The sequence below is a fragment of the Elephas maximus genome, chromosome X (genome assembly GCF_024166365.1).
Source record: "Elephas maximus indicus isolate mEleMax1 chromosome X, mEleMax1 primary haplotype, whole genome shotgun sequence".
NCBI lineage: Eukaryota > Metazoa > Chordata > Mammalia > Proboscidea > Elephantidae > Elephas > Elephas maximus.
The window spans coordinates 162,592,658-162,617,001 of NC_064846.1; the positions used below are offsets into that span (position 1 = coordinate 162,592,658).

Consider the following 24,344-nt stretch of genomic DNA (forward strand, 5'->3'; position numbering starts at 1 on the left):
GAGAAAACAGCTGTCCCAACAGAAATAACCATAGGGAATTCGCACTCATTAAAACTGATTACACCTAGAATCTGTGTTCTCAGCACCACATCCATTAACCACCACCCACCTCAGCCACTGATACAATAGCTAACGGGAAGCAACACCCAGTACTGAGCCACAACCTTGGCAGCCCATGGGCAGTTTTGTACAGGTGAGGCCTCTCCAAGAAGGCCTGGTGGCATAGTGGGTAAAGTGTTCAGCTGCCAACCAAAAGGTCGGCGGTTTGTACCCACTAGCCACTCTGTGGGAGAAAGATGTGGCAGTCTGCTCCCATAAAAATTATAGTCTTGGAGACCCTAGGGGACTGTTCTATTTTGTGCTGTAGGGTAGCTATGAGTCAGAATGGACTCCACGGCAGTGGATTTGGGTTTTGCTTGTTTTAAGGCCTCTCCGATCTCTCATACTGCAGGGCACGCTAACTAAAGATCATGGACTGGAGCCACGTGGCACTGGACACCAGCTCCCTGGCTTGGCTGTTTCTCTCTTTAAACCTCAGCTTTCAGATCTCAAAACTCAAAAACAACATTTTCTGCATATGAACAAAAGGACAGTTTAATCACTTCACGAAGAATAATTAATATCCCCCAAGTTACAGGAGAACCTCATTTAGCTTTAAGGGAATCTAGAAAATGCTCTGCTCTGAATTTATTAGATCTTAAAGGGCTTTAACAAAATCCCCTTCCAAGAGCCCCTCCAACTGACAGACCCCACAAATGGACTGAAACGAGATGTTTCCCCAACAACTGCTGAACTGAGAAAGAAAAGCCTCCTGCCCAAGTCTCCATGGAAACTACGCAATCCTTGCATCTACCACATACCTTATGCTTTGGCTGGCATTCAAGCACATCAAATCAGCAATAAAAACATAAGGAAGTTGGAAGAGCTTTGGAACAATTACGAATGTCTATGGTTGGTACAGGGAGATTTTCCAGGAAAAAGAAGGTATCTATCTTCAGTCCAAACGTCTCAGGGCTCAGATTTAAAAGCCTCTGCACGTCCAACCCATTAAAAAAAAATTTCCCAGAAGAAGTTTTAAAGCATACCTTTTATATAAAGTATTTGATTTTTCCTACTCATTAAGTGTTCGTAAAAGCAAATTGATAGCTCCATTTATTTTGTGGCTTAATCTAAATAAAAGGTCAGAACTTGGTCACATGGCCACACCTGGCGCCATGAAATCTGGACAGTGTGACCTTTACTCTGGGTGCCATGTGTCCAGCTCAAAATTCGGAGTTTCTACCACAAAAGAGAAGTGGGTGAATACAACAGACAACTGGTCATCTCTGTCACATAGGCAAAGAGAAAACTCACTCAGAAAAACAAGCCTAGCAGCCTGATACCCTGGTCCCTAGGTGCAAACCCACTGCAACAAGATCAAAAACACTAATGTGCTTGGAAATGACCTCATAACTGAAATGAAGAAACTAGTTTTGTGTCTAACAGAAAACCAAGGGCAAGAGGTGCTCAAAAGGCATCTAGTGAGTAGCATTCCAAATTAGAAGTACTTAAGGAAAAAGTCAATCACGCACCTCCACATAGACACACATGGCTCCATTTCAGAACGAAACTGGGCCAGGACCTTACGACAGCACTGTCTTAGTCTCTTAGTGCTGCTATAACACAAATATTACAAGTTGGTGGCTTTGAGGAACAGAAATTTATTTTTTCACAGTTCAGGAGACTAGAAGTCTAAATTTAGTGCCCTGGTACTAGGGGAAGGCTCTCTCTCTCTCTCTCTGTTGGCTCTGGGAGAAGGTTCTTGTCTCTTTTCAGCTTCTGTTCCTTGGAGATCTTCATGTGGTATAGCATTTATCTTCCCTCATCTCTTTAGATCTCAAAAGTAAATGGCTTAAAACACACCCTAAACAGATATGGCCTTGTTGACATAACAAATAAAACCCTCATCTCCAACAGAATCACATTCACCGGTTTAGGGGATGATTCCAACACATATTTATTTTGCAGGGACACAAATCAGCCCGTAACAAACACCAAACACAAAAGTGCTACGTTATTTAGTATTTGTGATTCTTCTGACTGCTCCTTTCAGACTGTTTTTTCCCCCTTAAATGCTTTTAATAAAACTTTGCATTTTGAGATAATTGTAGATTCACATGCAATACATGTGAATACAAGAAATGACATGACACAGAGAGATCCCAAAGACCCTTCCCTCAGCTTCTCCCAATGGTAACATCTTACAAAACCATGGTACAATATCACAACCAGGACACTGACGTTGGTGCAGTCAGGTAAAACACTGCCATCACCACACTGGCCCTCCTGTTACCCTTTTTTTAGCCACTCATTCACTTCCCTCCCTCCCTCCCTCCCTCCCCTGCCCCCTCAGCCCCTGGCAACTACTAACCTATTCTCCATTTCTATAGTCAGTCATTTCAAGAATGTTACATAAATGGAATTGTATAATATGTAACCTTTGGGGATTGGCTTTTTCCACTCAGCATAATTCTCTGGGGTTTCACCCAGGTTGTTTTGTGCATCAATAGTTCTTTTCTTTTTATTGCTGAGTAGTAGTCCATGGTATGGATGTATTAGTTGTTTAAACATTCACCTGTTGGACATCTGTGTTGTTTCCAGTTAGGGACTATTACGAATAAAGCTACTCTAAGTATTCGTGTACAGGTTCTTGTGTGAATGTAAGTCTTCGTTTCTCTGGGATAAACGCCCAACAGTGCAACTGCTGAGTCATATGGTACTGCATGTTCAGTTGTTCTGGGGTTTGTTTTTTTTTTTTAAGAAACCGCTACACTGTTTTCCAGAGTGGCCATAACATTATATATTCCCACCAGCCAGGTATGAGAGGTCCGGTTTCTCTGCATCCTCACCAGCATTTGGTGCTGTCACTATTTTTATTATTATTATTTTAGTCATTCTAAAAAGTGTGTAGTGATACCTCATCACGGTTTTAATTTGCATTAATAATGGTCAGGGACGCTGAACGTCTTTTCATGTGTTTATTTGTGATCTGTATATTCTCTTCAGCGAAATGCCTCTTCATGCCTTTTGCTCATTTACTAATTGGATTGTTTTTACTGTTGCGTTTTGAGGGTTCTTTATATATTCTAGATACTAGTCCTTTGTCAGATATATTGTTTGCAAATATTTTCTCCCAGTCTGTAACTTGTCTTTTCACCCTTGTTATGGATTGAATTGTGTCACCCAAAAATATGTGTCAACTTGGCTAAGCCATGATTCCCAGTATTGTGTGACTGTCTACCATTTTGTCATCTGATGTGATTTTCCTATGTGTTGTAAATCCTACCTCTATAATGTTAACAAGGCAGGATTAAAGGCAGTTATGTTAATGAGGCAGGGCTTAATCTACAAAATTAGGTTGTATCTTGAGTCAATCTCTTTGGAGATATAAAAGAGAGAAGCGAGCAGAGAGACAGGGGGACCTCATACCACCAAGAAATTAGTGCCAGGAGCAGAGGACATCCTTTGGACCCAGGGTCCCTGCAATGAGAAGCTCCTAGACCAGGGGAAGACTGATGACAAGGACCTTCCTCCAGGACCGACAAAGAGAGAAAGGCTTCCCGTGGAGCTGGTGCCCTGAATTCGGACTTCTAGCCTCCTAGACTGTGAGAGAATAAACTTCTGTTTCATAAAGCCATCTACTTGTGGTATTTCTGTTATAGCAGCACTAGATAACTAAGACAATCCTCTTAACAGGGTCTCAAGGGTAGAAATTTTTAATTTTGATGAAATATATTTTATCAATTTTTCTTTTTACGGATCGTGCCTTTGGTGTTACAATGACAAAAAACAATGATGAGAGAGGACATCCTTACCTTGAAAATGATCCCAGCTAAAACTTCAGAAATAGAGCCAGGAATGAAGGGAAAATAAAGTAGATAAATCTAAGTCAGGAGTTAGCAAACTAAGAAAAAAAAAAAAGGCCCATGGCCAAATCTGACCTGCTGCCTATTTTTGTAAATAAAGTCTTACTGTAACACAGACTCACCCACTCATTTACATATTGTCTATAGCTGCACTGGCACTGCCACACGAAAAAAAACAGTGGAGGTGAGTAATTGCATCATAGACCATATGGCCCACAGAGGCTAAAATACTTACCATCTGGCCCTTTACAGAAAAAAATGTGCCAACTTCTGAGCTAAATAAACAATGCCTGCATAAATAGTAATGTTTTGTGGTGTTTAATATATATAGTACTAAAATATAAGGCAAAAATAACATAAGTTGGGAGAAAGAAGGTCACCTTTTACCAAAATAACACAAGTGGGACACAGAAAAAAGGATATTACCCATTAGATCAGTTCCCTACTAAAAAAAACACCTGTATAAGTCCAAAACGTCAACATTTAATCCAAAGCAAAGATGAGAAGGGGGCAGGGAAACTAGAGTACTGGAAACGGAGCAATCAGAATCCAATTAAAGAGAATGTTGACACCTTGTGAAAAATGTAAGTAATGTCACTGAACAACTTGTGTAGAAATTGTCAAATGGGGACCTGTGTAAACTGTCAGTGAAAACACAATAAAAATATTATTTAAAAAAAATAAGTTGAGAGAAGGATAGGTGGAATTAAAGGTCCTTGCACTGTCCAGGAGAAAGGTAAAGGTAAACATTAATGGTAATATTTTTCTTTACCAAACATCACCTAAACACATCCTCTTAGGTTCAGAAAGGAGAAAAACATCTATCTCCTCTCATTCCATTGTTTTTTTCAGTCAAGTCAAAGTAGAATCCTTCAGCCACTCCATCCCTGAGCAGCAGGGTGCTACATGTCTATAGTCAAAAAAAAAACAAAGCCTCCTTAAAATATACATAAAGGTACCCGCCAGTTCCAAGCCATTCCTTGCTTTTCACTGCTAGGGTGACCTACCAACCCAGTTTGCCTGGGACTGAAAGGTTTCCCAGGGTGTGGGACTTTTCATGCTAAAGCCAAGAAAGCTGGTCACTCTACTTCCAGTGCCAATGGCCCATGCTAATGAAATGGACTGAGAAGGACATGAGCAGTTCTTCTCTTTACCAGTCATTGTTCTCTCCTAGCAAGCAGGTCACCAAGTAGAACTCATTGAAGTCAAGTCACACAGCCTCACCTACAAGTCTCACATATAATTGCTCCCCAAATACCTACTGCTCACTTAACAACATGGTTAGGTTCCAAAGGTTTCAGGTCATTATGCAAAAATCTGCATTATGCAAATATGGAGGATGACCACATCAGCTCACAAAATGGAGGATGGCTACATTATTATATAACTGCCAAACCACTGAGAATCATGGCCCAGCCAAGTTGACATGTAATATTAACCATCACAGTGAGCATTGCTCTTGCCTCACACATGGCATTCGTTACCGCCAGACATACGTTGTTAACGTGCAAAATACTCGGATAGATTTTTTACTACTGTCATAAATGCAAAATGTCAGATAACTAGAGAGTTGATAAGTGAGGAGTAGGTGTAATGCCTCTGAGAGCACACAAACTACTTGGGGCTCCTTAAAGCTGCAGTGTGCCTACAAGTTCATCAAAAGAGAAGAACTCACGGATATCTATCTGTCTACCTCTGTTTTCTCACTGTCTAGATCCCAGTGTCGTACTAACTGATACCAGTATGCAGCTCAGAAACAAAATCTATTTTAATCTAATAGAATTGGGAGACTGCCAAAGAGCACTGACCTAAAAAAATCTTATCAGAACAGAGTAAATTTTCTACCAAAGCCATGTACAGGATTAGACTCAGATTCAGGCCGATAAAGACTTGCATAACATAACATGGTGCACAGATGAACACACACCCATGAACTGACATAGTGAACACACATTTAGAAAGTCAGCTCTTAAGAATGCTAGTCCCAAAGGTGAAAAAAACAATATGGAAGCTGCATAAAAGCTCCCGGAATGGAGCACAGCACAATCCGTCTTTCAAATGGATTTTCATAATTAATTTTTATTCTCATTCTGGCCCTTTTTCAAAAAAGACTGCTCACAAAACCTCCGGATCAGAAAACAGCATCAGTCATGCATTTATAATGATCAAAAAAAATTCTTAAGATTGATAATGGATAGCTTAAAAAATACAAACACCTCCAGCTTCCCGACTTTCAAATATTAGGCAACAGCTCTACCCCCATGTCACCACCCACACTGACAATTGTGAAACTATACTTCATTTTTATTATAATTACCATTAATTGTGTTAAGATCCCCTGCACACAGCTACACTTAAAACCAAAGCTAGTACTGGCAACCAGCTTGACCTTGACCTGGCATCTACATTGGGTGGTATGAAGTGAGAAGGCAGGTCTGCCCATCAAGGTGGCCACCTATTCTGGCTACAGTGAAACTTAAAATTAAAGCTGCCTCTTTCATAACGCACTTTTGCAAACTTCCTTCAAATCCTGAATTTTATTTCATTCTTCCCTATGTCTAAGAAAGGAAATATGATGCACAGGATGGCAAGTCAATAGATGAAGTACAAAAAAAAAAAAAAGCTATTCCTTTGTAAATGAAGCATGACAATGGGGCAGGAGGTGTCAAGGACAAAAGTAAGCCAGCCTCCATGAAGCATCAGTCACATCCAACAGAATGAACACAATTTTGAAAAAAAAAAAAGGGAAAACACTTGAAGAAAAAATGAAAGCTCTAAGCCAATGTAATTGACAGTGGCTAAAAGTGATGTGTTGATTCCAGAAGTAGAAACACACTCTTGATTTCATGGTTGCATGATTAGACACAGTAAATCCATGTACCTCCATACCCAGGCAAGGCCCTGCTTTTCTTCCTCAAAGCTCAAAATCAAGTGTAATGAACAAAGTATAGTTAAACTGCTTCAGGAAAAGGACCAGTTAACATCCTCAAGTTTCAGGAAAACCTAATCCAACCTTCAAAATATGTAGGAAAAAACTCAGCTCTGAATTTGCTTAAACGAATCCCTTTTCTAAGAGCCACTCCAATTGGTGGGCACCATACATTCACTGGAAGGGGATGCTTCCCAGCAATAGCTGAATGAGAGAAGGAAGGGCTCCTGCAGGAGGTTTCCATGGAAACCACACAGTCCCTGCATCTATCATGTACCTTATGCTTTGGGTGGCATTCAAGCACATCAAATCAGCAATAAAAATGTAGGGAAGTTGGAAGGGCTTTGGAACAATTAAGAACGTCTGTTTGGTACAGGGAGATTTTCCAGAAAAAAAAATTTAAAAAAAGAAGGCACCATCAGTCCAAATCACTCAAGACTCACGAAGCTTTGGCTAGTTCAGCCCATTAAAAAACAAATTCCCCAAATACAGTATTTACAGCATTGCTTTTATATTAAATACTTGATTTTACCTATTCACTAAATGTTCAGAAAAGTAAATTTATATTTTCCATTTATGTTGTGGTTTTTGGTACTTCAAATTATGAAATAAGGACTTAGAAGTTTAGAATATGAAAAGGAAATGCAATTTATAATTTTACAAGTATGGGAAATAAGGCTTCTACGCACGTGACAGCCAGCCTCCAAAACAGTCCCCAATGACCCCCGCCTCCTAAGATTCATGATGCCCTTGGAGAGTCCTCTCCCACACTGTATCAGGGCTGTCTATGTGATTAATAGAATATGGCAGAAGTGATGATATATGACTTCTGAAGCTTAGTCATAAAAGATGTTATGGCTTCTACCTTGCTATCTCTCTCAGATCACTCACTCTAAGGGAAGCCAGCTGCCATGTTGTGAAGACAATCAAGTAAGCAGCCCCAGAGGAGAAGCCCACATCATGAGGAATTGAGGCCTCCTGCCAACAGCCAGCAAGGCACTGAGGCATGATGACAACAGTCAGGTGAGGGAGCCATCATGGAAACAGATCCTCCTGCCCCAATCAGGCCTTCAGATGACTGCAGCCCTGGAGGACAACTTGACTGCAACCACCCGAGGGCCCCTGAGCCAGAAACACCCAGCTAAGCTTCTCCTGGGTTCCTGATGCTCAGAAACTATGTGGGTTAATAACTGTTGTTTTAACCTGCTAAGATTTGAGGTAATTTGTCACACAGCAAAAGGAACCCTAGAACTGGACGGTGCCTGGCTACCACGATGACTGCCCTGACAGGGAACACAACAGAGAATCCCTGATGGAGCAGGAGAGTAGTGGGATGCAGACCTCAAATTCTCGTAAAAGACCAGACTTAATTGTCTGACTGAAACTAGAAGGAACCCGGAGGTCATGGTCCCCAGACCTTCTGGAATCATTCCCAAAAGCCAACTCTTCAGAAAGGGATTGGACTGGACTATAAGATAGAAAATGATACTGGGGAGGAGTGAGCTCCTTGGCTCAAGTAGACACATGAGACTATGTAAGCAGCTCCTGTCTGGTGGGGAGATGAGAAGGCAGAGGGGGCCAGGAGCTGGCTGAATGGGCACAGCAATACAGGGTAGAGAGAAGGAGTGTGCTGTCTCATTAAGGGGAGAGCAACTAGGAGTATATAGCAAGGTGTATATAAATTTTTGTATGACAGACTGACTTGATTTGCAAACTTTCACTTAAAATAAAATTAACATACACAATCAAAATACAAAAAAAAGGAACCCTGGTGGTGCAGTGGTTAAGCACTCGGCTGCCACCTGAAAGGTCAGTAGTTTGAACCCAACAGCCGTTCCATGGGAGAAAGTTGTGGCAGTCTGCTTCCGTAAAGATTTACAGCCTTGGAAACCCTATGGGGCAGTTCTGTGTCCTACAGGATCGCTCTAAGTTGGAATCGACTCGATGGCAACAGGTTTGGTTTTCTTGTTGTTGTTATTTTGTTTTGTTTTTGGTTACACAGCAATAGATAACAATACAACACATAATTGTTATAAATCAGGCCTTGTCCTCATTTGTTCATGTTGAAACCAATGCTAAAGAGGTGGTATAGCATTGTGGAAAGAACAAGGCTCTGGAAGCAGACAGATCTGGTTCAAATTCTAGACCCACCACCTACAAGTTGTGTGATCTCTGTCAAATTACTTAACTTCAGTGACCCAATTTCTTCATCTAAAACAAAACAGAGATGGAAATACCAATTTCAGAGTATTTGTAAAAATTAAAATATACACAAAGGGCCTGGCACCAAATAAGCATTTAATGGTAGTTCCCTTCCTTTTGTAAGGAATATGATTCTGCTGAGTCTTGATTTATGAACAGAACTACAATTAAACTGAACCCCAGGGAAGTTGGAAAACACCCCATTTCCCATGGATGTAAGGGAAGACATCAAAGCTATTGCCAGGCTCTGCCACATAATTATAAAAAAAAAGCACCCCGCGTGTGTTAAGTGTTTTATGTAACATGTTCCATGTTTCACTTAATCTTCTCAACGCCCCCGCACTAATCAGAATAAACTAGGTTGTGCTGAAGCAGCACTACTGACACCGCAGGCCAGATCATTCTTTGCTTTGGGGGCTGTCTGTCCTGTGCATTGTGGGATGTTTAGTAGCATCTACTCACTAGATCCCAGTAGTACCACCCCAGTTGTGACAACCAAAAAAAATGTCTCCTGACATTGTCAAATGTCTCAGCGATGAGAGAGAGGCGTGAAAAATCACCTCTGCTTGAGAACCACTGTGCTAAAATATCAGCCAACAAGTCTCAGTGGCTTTAAGCAACATTTTGTTTCTTGCTCATGCTACATACAGTTGGGCTCTGCCCAATTTCATTTTCTTTGTGGAACCCAGGCTGATGGAGCTGCCTCCATCTGGTATATCACCGGTTGTCATGGCAGAGGGGAAGGGAGACATCCAAACCACATGCTAGCTCATAAAGTTTCTGCCTGGAAGACGGCACACATCACTTCCCCTCACAGGCCAAAGCAAGTCCATGGCCAAGGCTGTTATCAAGAAAGGGGCAATGAGTATTTGTAAGCAATCATGCAGTCAGTCTATCAACCCTTAGACACACAAAAACATCAATGCTCTCCACTTCAACACTGGCTTGCAAACTGTGCCCTGTAGAAATGAACAATTTCTAGAAGTGTTTCATGGGTTCTGTAACATTGAATTTGAATTTAATTTCATTTTTCAAAAATATACTTGATTCCCCATCAAACAGCTTATAACATGGATGAATCTGGAGGACATTATGCTGAGTGCAGTCAACCACAAAAAGACAAATTCTGCATGATACCAATTCTATAAAAAGTTAAGAATAGGTTTACACACAGAAAGCAACGTTCTTTCATGGTTAACCAGGGATGGGAGGGTGAGGAAGGGAGAATCACTTACTAGGTAGTAAACCAAAACCAAAACCAAACCCACTGCTGTCGAGGCGATTCCAACTCATGGCAACCCTACAGAACAAAGTAGAACTGCCCCATAGAGTTTCCAAGGAGTGCCTGGCGGATTCGAACTGCTGACCTCTTGGTTAGCAGCTGTAGCACTTAACCACTACACCACCAGGGTAAAAAAAAAAAAAGGTAGACACGTGTTAATTCTGGTGAAGACAAAGGCAATACACAATATGGGGAAGTCAGCACAACATGACCAAGGTAAATGAAGACACTGAGAGTTATGCAAGAATAAAGGACGACTACAATAACTACTATACCAATATAATTCTACAACAACAGTAATAAAACGGAAAATCTGTGAGAGGTTACATAGGTAGGCATGTATGCTCTATAGATGAGGAAGGATGTATGCAAGTACCTGCCCATGCATATATGGGTAGGTATAGCTGTGGGTAACTGTATATACATATTTGTATGTGCTGCATATATATTCATATATATAATAGGGCACATAGGGGGCAGAGCTATGGAAACTTCTTAGACATATTCAAACACCTCTTGGGACTGAGTTACTTACTGGGCTTGAAGGCTAAGGACTATAGTCTTGGGGGACATCTAGTTCAACTGGCATAACATAGCTCATCATGTTCTACATTCCAATTTGGTAAGTAGTATCTGGGGTCTTAAAAGCTTGCAGGCAGCCATCTAAGATACAACTACTGGTCTCTTCCCATCTGGAGCAAAGGAAGACTCAAGGAAGAAATTAGTCCAAAAGACTAATAGCCTACCTGAACCACAGCCTCCTCTAGCCTGAGATCAGAAGAATAGATGGTGCCCAGCTACCACTACCAACTGCTCCGACCAGAATCACAGTAGAAGGTCCTGGTTAGAATGGGAGAAAATGTAGAACAGAACTCAAATTCATAAAAAAGACCAGACTTACTGAATGATAGAGACTGGACGAACCCCCGAAACTATCACCCTAAGACATCCTTTCAAACTGGAATCGAAGCCACTCCCAGAGGTCACCTTTCAGCCAAATACTAGACTGGTACCTATAAAATAAACAATAACACCCATGAGGAAAGTGTCCTTAGAACAATCAACTACCCGAGACCAAACAGGCAACATTTGCCCAGAAGCAAAGATGAGAAGGCAAGGAGGGGCACGGAAACTGGAGGGATGGAAACGCAGAACCAAACCAAACAAAATCCATTGCCGTCGAGTCGATGCCAACTCATAGCGACCCTACAGGACAGAGGAAAACTGCCCCCATAGGGTTTCCAAGGAGAAGCTGGTAGATTTGAACTACTGGCCTTTTGGTTAGCAACTGAGCTCCTAACCACTGTACCACCAGGGCTCCATAACCGGGAAGGCAGGGTGGAAATGGGGAGCGTGCTGACACACTGAGGGGATAGCAACCAATGTCCTGGACCAACTTGTATATGCGTTGTTGAATGGGAAACTAACTGGCTGTGTAAACTCCCACTTAAAGCACAATAAATGTAAAAAAAAAAAATGAAGAGTAAAAGTACTTCAACTCCTCTAGTTCCACTCAACATTTCTTTTCTGTACTTACACAGATACATGTGCAAACTATAAATATGTGGGAATATTAATGTGGATATGAAGGTAGCAGTGTCTAATCTGATTCCAACGTGTAAGAAGCTGTGCAGTGTTCAACAGGCACACACAGCCATTAACTGATTACTTAAGAAGAAAATTAAAATACGTTTTTCTTTCAAAAAATGCATATATATTTGATTCCTACATATTTCTCCAAAACAATTGAAAACAGGCATTCAAACAAAAACTTGTACGTGAATATTCATAGCAGCGATATTCACAATCATCAACAGGTGGAAAGAACCCAAATACCCATCAACCAATGAATGGATAAACAAAATGTGGTCCATCCATACAATGGAATAGTATGCGGCCATAAGCAGAAATGAAGTCCTGATACATGCTATAACAAGGATGAACCTTGAGAACGTTACGCTAAATGAAAGAAGCCAGACACAAAAGACCACATGCTGTATGATTCCATTTACATGAAATGTCCAGAACAGGCAAATCCACAGAGACAGAAAGTAGATTGATTAGTGGTTACCAGGGGGTAAGATGAGAGGGGAATGGAGGGCAACTTCTAATGGGTACGGGGTTTCTTTTGGAGGTAGCAAAAATGTCCTGAAATTGATTGCGCTGATGGCTGCACCAACTCCGTGAATAGACTGAAAACCACTGTATTGTATACTTTAAAAGGGAGACTTGTATGGTATATGAATTATATCGCCATAAAGCTACTATTTTTAAAAGTTACAAGAAAAAAAACTGGTTTTTTTTCTGTTATTATCGTCGTTGTTGTCCCTGTTTCCCAAATCACTGTGGAATAAATGGGACACAATGTTTGCCTGTAGGTAGGGATAATCCACGCTATCAGCTACACTGCTGAATCCCACTCTGAACAACTGCTTCCCTACAAGGAGAAGAAGAAAAGGTAAATTGGGAACAGAAGAAGGTGGAGGGCCTAGATTCACAAGCTTGAGGTGGGATAAAAATGGATTTGCAGTGTCACAAAAATATATAATTTTGTTCGCAAGATAGCATCTGTCACAGAACCAAGCCCCACCTACCTGCTACTCCTTATCTGTGCTCGTTCAGCATTCTGCCTCAAGGGCAAAGCGGGTACCCAGAGTCAAGTAACAGACCCAAAGGATGCTCACATCACAGCAAATTCATTCGGCCACTTTTTGCAAAATAATAATGCCAGGCATGGCATTTTACTTAAACCTCCCTGCAGTCATGTTTTCTGCATTCCTCCTCACAGCCACGGCCGACAGGGTTTCATGACTAAATCTCAGATGGCTCCTCACCAGGGAAAGCCAGAGAACAGCTCCATGAGAGTAGGGCCCTGATTCCCAGGGGGCATCCAAGCTCTGTATCTGCCCCAGGAAAGGAAGAGGCCAGAGACACCATCCACAAGGAATTGACTTGGAACCTTTCTCCCTCCCAGGAGTTGAACAGCTTTCTACAGAATATAATCCATCATAGGCCCAAATGCCTTTTCTTCCGAAATTTCTGCCCATGGTACTACTTTATCACCCGAAGACAAATTGTCAAATGAAAGTCAAAGATGACTGTCAAGTACTTCTTGGGGCTCATGAATCAGCCAACAGAAAAGAATTCCCTTTTAAACTTTCATTTTTGTTTAAAGATTTTCTATGAAAGGCCCTTAAGTAGGAAACTGCTTTCTGAAACCGTAGTGAGAAAATTCGGGTATCTCTTATAATCTGCACTTCATTTGGACATGGGGTTCCATGGACTCCTCTAGCAATCTGGTGAGGCCTTATGGATCCCTTTTAGCAATGATGTTTTTAAATGCAAAAAATAAAACAGGATGACAAATGAAGCCAAGTATATTGTAAGAGTTCTTAAAATACTATAAAAAATGAATTTCTGATACAGTAACATGTATTTTTGTTATTATGGCATTAAGGAACAACAAAAAATAACTCTAATAACTACCAAAATTTCAAAAGGAGTCATTAGCATAAACTGTATTCAAGATATCGACCACAGCTGTGATGCAATATGAAAACATCTGTGACTGGTAGGTGACAAAGGCACAGGCAGGGCTAATGCTACTGTGGTTTCTTGCCTACATTCATTAATGGATGAGGATGCGAAATGTCCATGGTTAGTGAAAACAAAGATGTACTTTTTTCTCCATCCAAGGTCAGGATCCCCTTAAATGCTACCCACAGACCCCTTGGAGATCTGAGAACCCAGGTTAAGAACCCTTGTGTTAAAAAATTATTAATAACCTAAGATGTGACTTTCCCAGAGGGATACAAATTTTTCAATGTCTGCCAGACACAATTTAGGGGGTTTTCCTCATAAACGACATAGATACAAGAGGTTGTCTTTTTTTTTTTTTTTCCAATGCTGCTAATGCCTTATAACCAGCACATTAAGCAGGCTCATGTTAATAAAGAAACAAACAGCATCTACGCCTGGGACAAAAGAAGTAAGCCATCCTCACTTTTATTCTGGACATTCTCTTGACATAAATCCTGTTGTTAGACTTGTCTGGCTGCCTGGAATGTTTTCTGGACTACCCCTTAACCATGGCAGAGAAAGCAAATGTTATACTATCCCCAGAATTCACCTTCCACATACCTCCTCCATTTAAGATTGTTCACAGATTTCTTAATCAATACTGAAGCTAGTAAAAATCTCCTGTGGCTATGAATTTTGGCACTCTTAATGGTATCCATGGAAACGTCCTAATTGAAAACATTCAGTTCCCATTGGATCATCTTATCCCGTGAAGCATTTAAGAGAATTCATTTAAATCCTCCCCCGTATCTGACATCCTATAAAGAGTCCTGCAGTGCGTGATAATACGGTGTATGGAAGGGGGGAGGCCTGTAATCTGAGTATTCCAAATAATTCTAGGGAATTGCTTATGGGCACTCAAAACCCTGACACAGGATGTGTTTACACTGCTTGGTAAATTCAGCATTGTGTCTGTAATATAAACAGCACTCTGAACTTAGACAAACCTTTTCAGAAATTTCCTTTATTGCATTAAAAACTGATCATGTATTAATTTAAGCCATAAGAAGATAAAGGTGTTAGAAGCTGGGAGCCATGTAATTTCTCACCTTTATGTCATAATTTCGCTTCACATGTCACTAAATGCCCCACAATTTCTAGTCATCATCAACATAACTTGCCCTATTTTAAATACTCAGTGTTACAAATAATAAGATCATAGAAAGACCCAGTTCTGCTATTTTCCTCTTGTCCAAAGCACATCTGTTTTGTGTTATCAATCGTTACTAGGGTGAAGAGGGCAGAGAATCAGATGCTGACGTTAAGAAAAGCCATTTTATCTTTTTATGTAGTACCTCTTCTTACCAAGCCCGTCTACCACCGGAAACTCAGTAGGATGACTGTAGTAGAATCCCAGCCTTACCCTCACCAAGACTGCACCCCAGCAATGCCGCTCCCGCTTGCTTTTAGTGCTAAGAGCATCCTTTTGAAGTCAGCAGGAGTGGCTCTAGGAAAAAAAAAAAAAACCACAAGGGCACAGAGAGCACAGGGAAATCAGCCAAGGCTGACAGAGTTTCAATAACCTGGGACTAGAAAAGCTGTACAAATATATTTATTATAAAGATGTTTCAACTTATTATTGTCAGCTTACTCTGAGTAAAAGGTCTTCCTGTGCTCACACCAGATGGCCAGGACAGCATTATGAAATCATTTCTGAAAGATGGTTCTCAGTAATCCAAACAAGTCGAAAGTTGAACCTCTGCTATTTGGACAACCCGTTTATCCACACAAAGAGCAAAGGAAATGAAGAGTTCCTTCTTTCCTTCAGTTTTCTACCCTGACTGGGTTATAAATCATATCAAAATAGAAAGATAAACATCACAATCCCAATGTTGTTGTTTGGTGCCGTTGAGTCAGTTCCAACTCATAGCAACCGTATGTACAACAGAAAGAAACACTGCCTGGTCCCGTGCCATCCTCACAATCAGTGCTGTGCTGGAGCCCATTGCTGAAGCCACTGTGTCAAACCATCTCGTTGAGGGTCTTCCTCTTTCACTGACCCTCTACTTTACCAAGTATGATGTCCTTCTCTAGGGACTGATCCCTCCTGCTAATATGTCCAAAGTATGTGAGACATAGTAAATGTTTTTACCAGTATGTGACTTGAAAATAGGTTCTCAGCTTTCACTTTATCACTGCCCATAAGAAGCACAAGTACCCGTAAACCACCATGATGCAAGAAGCTGACAGCATGTGGGAAAAGCCTGGAGGAGAGATACCACATGAAGAATGTGAGAGGCCAAGGACATAGAGGAGCCATTCTGATGAGTATACAAGCCACGCTGGAAGTGGAACCTCCAGCTCCAGCCACCCAACCAAGGCCATCGAGAGCAGAGACAAACTACCCAGGTGAGACCTTCCCAAATTCCTGAGTGAGAAAATTTTGAGAGTGGTTATGGTAAGCCGCTAAGTTCTGGGGTGGGCTTTCAGGCACTAATATATAACCAAAACAGACAGGCACCACCCTTGGCACGAACTTTTTGGTACTACCAGAGATGATGGTAAGGTGGCCTGAGCATTATTCAGACAAGAGTGGAAAGGAAACAAGAGTCCTTCCAGCTGGCTGAAAACCTCAAAGTCATCCATCCTTAATCCTCAGGCAGGAGTTAGTATCAGCAAGAATTGGATTACCCATCTCATCACAAAGGCATCATTAAGGCCCTACATGTATTGGTGGTAAGCGGCTACCTCACTCAAGTTAAGGTCTCCCAAGAGCAGGAAGCCCGGAATAGGACCCTTAAAGTAACTACTGAATCTTCAGGTAAACAACCTTTGCCCCTAGGAATCCTCCCCAGCTGTGTGAACGCTAGGGAAACCCTATAAACTGTTCGGCAGATACCTGATGACAGGTTATATGCAATTTATCAATAAGCTAATCCCTCAGAAGCATAACACCCACAACAGGCAGGTCCTAGAGTTCTCTTCCATTGACAGCCCACCTGAACCAAGGAATCTGCTAACAGCTTCAAGACCTTGTTAAATTTGGCAAGGAAATGAAAGAGACACCCACACCATATAGCAAAGGACTAGGTGGGTCATCTGGGCAATTTTATTATTTGAGTGTTTTTAAACCTATAGCTATTGCTTCAGCTCCAGGCAAAGTGGGACACATGGCCTTGATATCTATATCCTATGGTGCTATTAAAATTAGTTCTAATAAATATTCCTTTGCAAAATGGCTGGGAGTGGGTGGGCCCCTGAAGAACACTGAGGAATGTTACTAAGAATAAGGAGCCCTTTCTACTCTGCAAAGTGTTGTCCAGTTTTGTCCCAAAGCACCCTTTAGAGAGAAGTTAGTTTTGTTATCCCTGCCCCATAAAAAGCACTCAGAGGTCCTTACAGATCAAGGAAGAGGGATACACAAAGACAGCAGTAGGAAAGTGCCTTTATGAACCATAGGCCTCTACCTAGGGTTTCCAACTCATTGGTCCAGTTGGAACCCTGGCTGAGAATTTGCATTTCTAACAAGTTCCCTGGTGAGAATTTGCATTTCTAACAAATTCTCAGTAAGTTATACATAAGAATCACCTGGGGATCTTATTAAACTGTAGATTCTGAATCAGTAGATCCAGGAGGGAATGCAAACAAACCGGTTCAGAGCCCTGCCTCTAACACAGCTAGGATTTATTCCAATTCATACCTACTGAGCCATATACAAAAGCGTAGATGATCTGAGTAACTATATCGAATTGACAGGCAGCCAAGATGAAAACCTATCAGCCCACTGAAACTCCAGTCTGCTACCACAGAGGAGTTAATTTCCCCTCTCTTTGCTGCTTGTTGCTGTCGTTGTTAGTTGCCACTGAATTGGCTCCAACTCATGGCGACCCCATGTACAACAAACAAAACACTGTCCAGTCCCGTGCCATCTTCATGATCATTGGTATGCTTGAGGACATTGTTGTCGCCACTGTGTATTTTGTGCCTTCCAACCTAGGGGGCTCATCTTTCAGTGCTATATTAGACAATATTATCTTGTGACCCATAGGGTTTTCATTGGCTGATTTTCAGAAGTAGATCACCAGGCCTTTCTTCATAGTCTGTCATAGTCTGGAGGCTCTGCTGAAATCTATCCAGGGTAACCCTGCTGATATTTGAAATACCAGTGGCATAGCTTCCAATATCATAGCAACATGCAAGCCACCACAGTAAGACAAACTAACAGATGGGTGGTGGTCTTTGCCTTTGCTGTTGTTAGTTGTTGAGTCGATTCTGATTCATGGTGACCCCGTGTGTGCAGAGCAGAACTGCTCCATAGGGGTTTCAAGGCTGTGACCTTTCAGAAGCAGATTGCCAGGCCTGTCTTCCCAGGTGCCATTGGGTGGGTTAGAACCACCAACCTCTCAGCTAGTAGTTGAGCACTTAACTTTTTGTGCCATCCAGGACTCCTATGCCTTTACCTCCTCCAAAATGCCCTATCCCTAGAGGTATAGATTAGCAAACCAAAAGGTTACAATAATTTCCTCTGTGATTCGAGGAAAATCATTTTATCCTGCCATTTCAGTTTATTTACAAACCGGGCATAAAAACGTAGTTAATAAAAGCATGCATGTTAAAATCACCAAACTAATGATTCTGAAACATTTCTGTTAACTTTCAGAAGAAAAGTGCTTCACTTAGCAGGATTTGGGCTTACTATACAGTAATTCAAGCTAAAAGCCAAAAATTGCCCTGTATTATATGGCAAATATTTTTATCACGGCCCTGATTTGGGAACAAAAGTTGAGTGACCTTGTTCCAGATAATGCAAGAAGCTAGTGCTTATTCTAAAATACTGTGATGGCACATAAAACACCAGCATGAGGAAATAAAATAGTCATGAGTGGCTAAGTCATGCATTAATATTTCAATGGTGGAAAATGACTCAAGAAAGAAAAGCTAAAAACAGTTGGATTCTCATGTTAGGTAATGTCAAATGAAATGGCTTTGAAAGCCTCTTCAACCATAATTTTTCCATTTCAACACTGTTGTGACGAAGAGTCTTCAAGGTATTGACTATTCTGATATGCCATATCTAAAAACACACTCAGACTCAACCAGACAACACTTTTTAACCCAACGATCAATTTTAAAATCACCAAAAAGATGCAGTCAAACACCATGTGCCAACAGATGCATTATCTGCAAAAAAAAAAAAAACCCATCGGTTAGGCAGTATTCCAGACAAAAATACACTCATTTGAATCAAGACATGAGGAGATATCAACCAAGCCCAAACTGAGGTACATTCTACAAAATGGGGAAATGACATGTCATTGTCTAAGATGTCAATGTCATGCAAGACAAAGAAAGGCTTACAGTAACTGTTACAGGTCACAGAAGCCAGGACGAATAAATTCAATACATGATCCTGGGCTGGATCCTGTATCAGGAAGGAAAAAAAAAAGATTCCTACAAAGGATGTTTTGGAGACAATTGACAAAATTGGAATATGGACTACAGATCAGAATATTATATCGATATTAAACCCAGTGACGTCGAGTCGATTCCGACTCATAGCAACCCTATAGGACAGAGTAGAACTGCCCCACAGAGTTTCCAAGGGGCGCCTGGCGGATTTGAACTGCCAACCCTTTGGTTAGCAGCCGTAGTACTTAACCACTATGCCACCAGGGTTTCCTATATCGATATTAAATTTCCTTAATTTGAATAGGTTAACAGCTGATCACAAACTGCTTGTGCCACCCAGGCTCCTTTGTTAATCTCCACTCCCACTCCAAATACAGGGATTTTTTTTTCTTTAAATAAAATTAGACTTAAACCCACGAGCACATGAGAAAGGGGAAGGAGACAACAGCAGACAAGACAGGTCAATAAAATTATGGTGGCTGGACAACAGATGGACATATTAATGACTGCAGAAGTGGAAACCAAGAGAAAGTCAATTCATATGACAGACTCTGGGAAAGGATCCAGCTCCCTCTGAGGTATACACAGAGCAGTAAGCAGGAGGATAACGGCATTTCAAATCTAAGACACCATTATTGTAGGTACCACTAACAAAACACTGCTTTACCACTTAGTACTTATTTTAGACTTATTAAAGGAGCTCTTTAGGCTTAATTGAATTTTTCATTTAGCACACATATATACACAAAAAAGGAAGGAAGATTAATCAGGTGTACCTAAAAGTTCTTCACATTCAAATTTGGACTTTTGTCAATCTTTCTGATTCAGAGCAGTCGATGTCAACGTTTCTCCATGGTGTTGTCCACTGTGCCACAAACACCATTTGCTGATGCAGCATTTCTTTTCTTAATATAATTTATTTTTTGTTGTTGTTATTGAGGATATACACAGCAGAACATACACAAATTCAATAATTTCTACAAGTACATTTCAGTGACACTGCTTATATTCTTCTAGTTGTGCAACCCTTCTCACCGTTTTCTGAGTTGCTCCTCCCTTGTTAACATGAACTCACTGCCCCCTATGGTTCCTATCTAATCTTTCGAGTTGCTCCTGTCACTTTGATCCCACATAGATAGATCTTAAAAGACCATAATGTTCAAGACAGATATTTTTTACTGGTTAAACTAAACTACAGTTTGGTTTTAAGAAGATTTTAGGGGTATTTTTGGTTTAAGGTTTAAAGACTATCTCAGAGCAACAGTTTCAGGAGTTCATCCAGCCTCCATGGCTCCAGGAAGTCTGAGCTCCATGAGAATTTTGAAATTTTGTTCATGATGCCACATTTCTTCAAATAATCCATTAAAAAAAAAACTGTATTTATTAGTACTGGGCTTTGAAATTATGTAAAGCTAGCCAATTTTTGATTCTCACTTTGGGATTGCTGCTAAACCTGGGAAAACATCCAACTTACCACCTCTCTCACCACCCCCACCTCCCAATCCTTTAGTTCCTAGGAATTAACAGGGTTCCACTCTAGTCTCCAGTATTGTCTCCCAAGCCAGTAACACCCGGGCTGCAGGCTTTAATGCAATTTTAAGACACCACCAACTGCGAAACATCCTAATTTTAATTGTTCAGGGAAAAAAAAAGTGAACCTTAAAATTAGATGAAATAACATCATCCTGAGACCAGAAGAACTAGTTGGTGCCCGGCCACAATCGATGACTGCCCTGACAGGGAGCACAACAGAGAACTCCTGAGGGAGCAGGAGATCAGTGGGATGCAGACCCCAAATTCTCATAAAAAGACCAAACTTAATGGTCTGACTGAGACTAGAGGAATCCCGGCAGCAATGCTCCCCAGACCTTCTGTTGGCACAGGACAGGAACCATCCCCGAAGACAACTCATCAGACATGAAAGGGACTGGTCAGCGGGGGCGGGGGGGAGATGCTGATGAAGAGTGAGCTAATTAAATCAGGTGGACACTTGAGATGGTGTTGGCAACTCTTGTCTGGAGGGGGGATGGGAGGATAGAGAGAGAGGGAAGCTGGCAAAATTGTCACGAAAGGAGAGACTGAAAGGGCTGACTCAATAGGGGGAGAGCAAGTGGGAGTAGGGAGTAAGATGTATGTAAACTTATATGTGACAGACTGATTGGATTTGTAAACGTTCACTTGAAGCTTAATAAAAGTTAATTAAAAAAAAGACATAAATTAAACTTCTAAGTTATTGCAAAAGTGGAAAAATATGCTTATATACTAATTTCAATAAACATTTTTATAAAGTCAAAAAAAATTAGATGAAATAAATCAAGACAGTATGGTACTGGCATAAGGATAGAAATATAGATAAGTAGAATAGAATTGACAGTCCAGAAACAAGGCTTTATATTTTGGTCAACTGATTGTCGACAAGGGTTCCAAGAACAATTCAATGGGAGAAAGAATATAGTCTTTACAACAAATGATGCCAGGCCATTGGATATCCCGCTACCTCACAGCAACTGAAAAATTAACTCAAAGTGGATCATAAACCTAAATATAAGAGCTAAAACTATAAAACTCTCAGAAGAAAGCAAAAGTAAAGCCTTGTGACTATAAATTAGGCAATAATTTCTTAAATAAGACACACACAAAAAAAAGTCACAAGCAACAAAAGAAAAAAATAGATAAATTAGGTCTAATCAAAATTAAAAACTTTTGTGCTTCAAAGAACATCATCAAGAAAGGCAAAAGACAACCCACATAATGGGAGAAAATATTTGTAAATCATTTATCTGATAAGGACTTGTATCTAGAATAGGTAAATAATTCTTAAAACTCAGTATTTTATAAAAAGACAAATAATTAAAAATGGGCAAAGTACCTGAACAGACATTTCTTTAAAGAAGATACACAAATGGCCAATAAGCACATGAAAAGATGCTGAAAATCATTAGCCATCAAAAAAAAAAAAAAAAAAAAAAAAAAAAAAAACCACAATGAGATACCACTTCACACCCTCATGTACTCTAGACATGTCATCAGGAGGGACCAGTCCCTGGAGAAGGACACCATGCTTGGTAAAGTAGAGGGTCTACAAAAAAGAAGACTCTCAACAAGATGGATTGTCACTGTAGCTGGAACAATGGGCTCAAACACAGCAACAATTGTGAGGATGGCACAGGAGTGGGCAGTGTTTCGTTCTGTTGTACATAGGGTTGCTATGAGTCGGAACTGACTTGACGGCACCTAACAACAGCAACAGGATGGCTACAACAGAAAAGACAGACAAGAACAAGTGTTGGCAAGGATGAGGACAAATTGGAACCCTTATGCATTGCTGGTAGGAATGTAAAATGGTACAGCAACTTTGGAAAACAGTCTAGCAGTTCCTCAAAAAGAGTTACCATATAACCAAACAATACCATTTCTAGGTATATACTCAAGAAACGAAAGCATGTCCATACAAAAACATACATGAATGTTCATATCAGCATTATTCATAATAGCCAAAAAGTGAAAACAAACTGGGAGCTCCTAAAAATTAAACACTTATGCTCATCAGAAGAGTAAAAAGAGAATCTACAGACTGGGAAAAAATTTTTGGCTACGACATACCCAACAAGGATCTAATCTCTCATTTCTAGAGAATACTTCAACACCTCAACAACAAAAAGACAAATAATCCAATTGAAAAATCGGCAAAGGATAAGAACAGACACTTCACCAAAGAAGACATTCACGTGGCCAACAGACAAAAAAGGAAATGCTAACGATCATTAGTCATTAGAGAATATAAATCAAAACTACATTTAAATACCATCTCACCTCGACATTACTGGCACTAATCAAAAAAAACAAAACAGTACAAATGTTGGAGAATGTTGCAGGGAGACTGGAACTCTTATGCACTGCTGGTGGGAGTGTAAAATGGTACAACCACTATGGAAAATGATATGGTGCCTCCTTAGAAAGTTTTATACCAACTTGATTTTGTTATTATCTAATACACTGAGCCATGAAACTGTATTTTCAATGAGCACAAAAAATAGAAACACTATACAATCCAGCAATCCCACTCCTAGGAATACATTCTAGAGAAATAAGAGCCGTCACACGAATAGACATACGTGCAACCATGTTTATTGCAGCATTATTCACAATAGGAAAATAATGGAAACAACCTAAGTGCCCACCAACAGATGAGCGGATAAATTATGGTACATACACGCAATGGAATACTATGCTACAATAAAGAACAATGATGAATCCACGAAACATCTCACGACATGGATGAATGTAGAGGGCACTATGCTGAGTGAAATAAGTCAATCACAAAAGGATAAATATTGTATGAAACCAGTATTATAAAAACCCAATAAGGCTTACACACAGGAAAAAACTCTTTGATGGTTAAGAGGGAAGGGAGGGATGGGAAGGGGAAATCAATAACTAGATGGTACACGAGTGGTAACTTTGGTGAAGGGAAAGACAACACACTGTATCATAGGCGAAGTTACCAAAACTTGACCAAGGCAAAGTCACAGAAGCTTCCTAGACACATCCAAACACCTTAAGGGACTGAGTTACTGAGCCTGAGGGTGGGGGATCATGGTCTCAGGGAACATCTAGGTCAACTGGCATAACATAGTTCATAAAGAAAATGTTCTATATCCCACTTTGGTGAGTAGCTTCTGGGATCTTAAAAGCTTGCAAGCAGCATTCTAAGATACATCTATTGGTCCCATCCCGTCCAGAACAAAGGAGAATGAAGAAAACCAAAGACACAAGGAAAATATTAGTCCAAAGGATTAAAGGACCACATGAACCATACCCTCTACCAGCCTAAGCCCGTAAGAACTAAATGGTGCCCAGCTACCATCGCTGACCACTCTGACAGGGATCACAATAGCGTGTCCCAGACAGAGCAAAAGAAAAATGTGTAACAAAATTCAAATTCACACACACAAAAAAAAAAGACCAGACTTACTGGCCTGACAGACTGGAAGAACCCCCAAGACTATGGCCCCCAGACACCCTGCTAACTCAGAACTGAGGCCACTCCTGAAGTCCACCTTTCAGCCAAAGACTAGACAGGCCTATAAAACAAACA

The 24,344-nt window shown here is 40.7% G+C and overlaps 1 protein-coding gene across 4 annotated transcripts in view; it reads right to left on the reverse strand.

Annotated features, from left to right (window-relative positions):
- The window catches only part of REPS2 (RALBP1 associated Eps domain containing 2), a 220,696-nt gene that overhangs the window by 171,033 nt on the left and 25,319 nt on the right, over nucleotides 1–24,344 (reverse strand). The window contains exon 1 of one of the 4 annotated variants that reach the window (XM_049873369.1): nucleotides 11,220–11,710. The exons of the other annotated variants lie outside the window; for them this stretch is intronic. The gene's annotated coding sequence lies outside the window, so the exon portion shown is untranslated. Of the gene's footprint in view, nucleotides 1–11,219; nucleotides 11,711–24,344 lie in introns of those variants that run through there. 4 annotated transcript variants of the gene reach the window in all.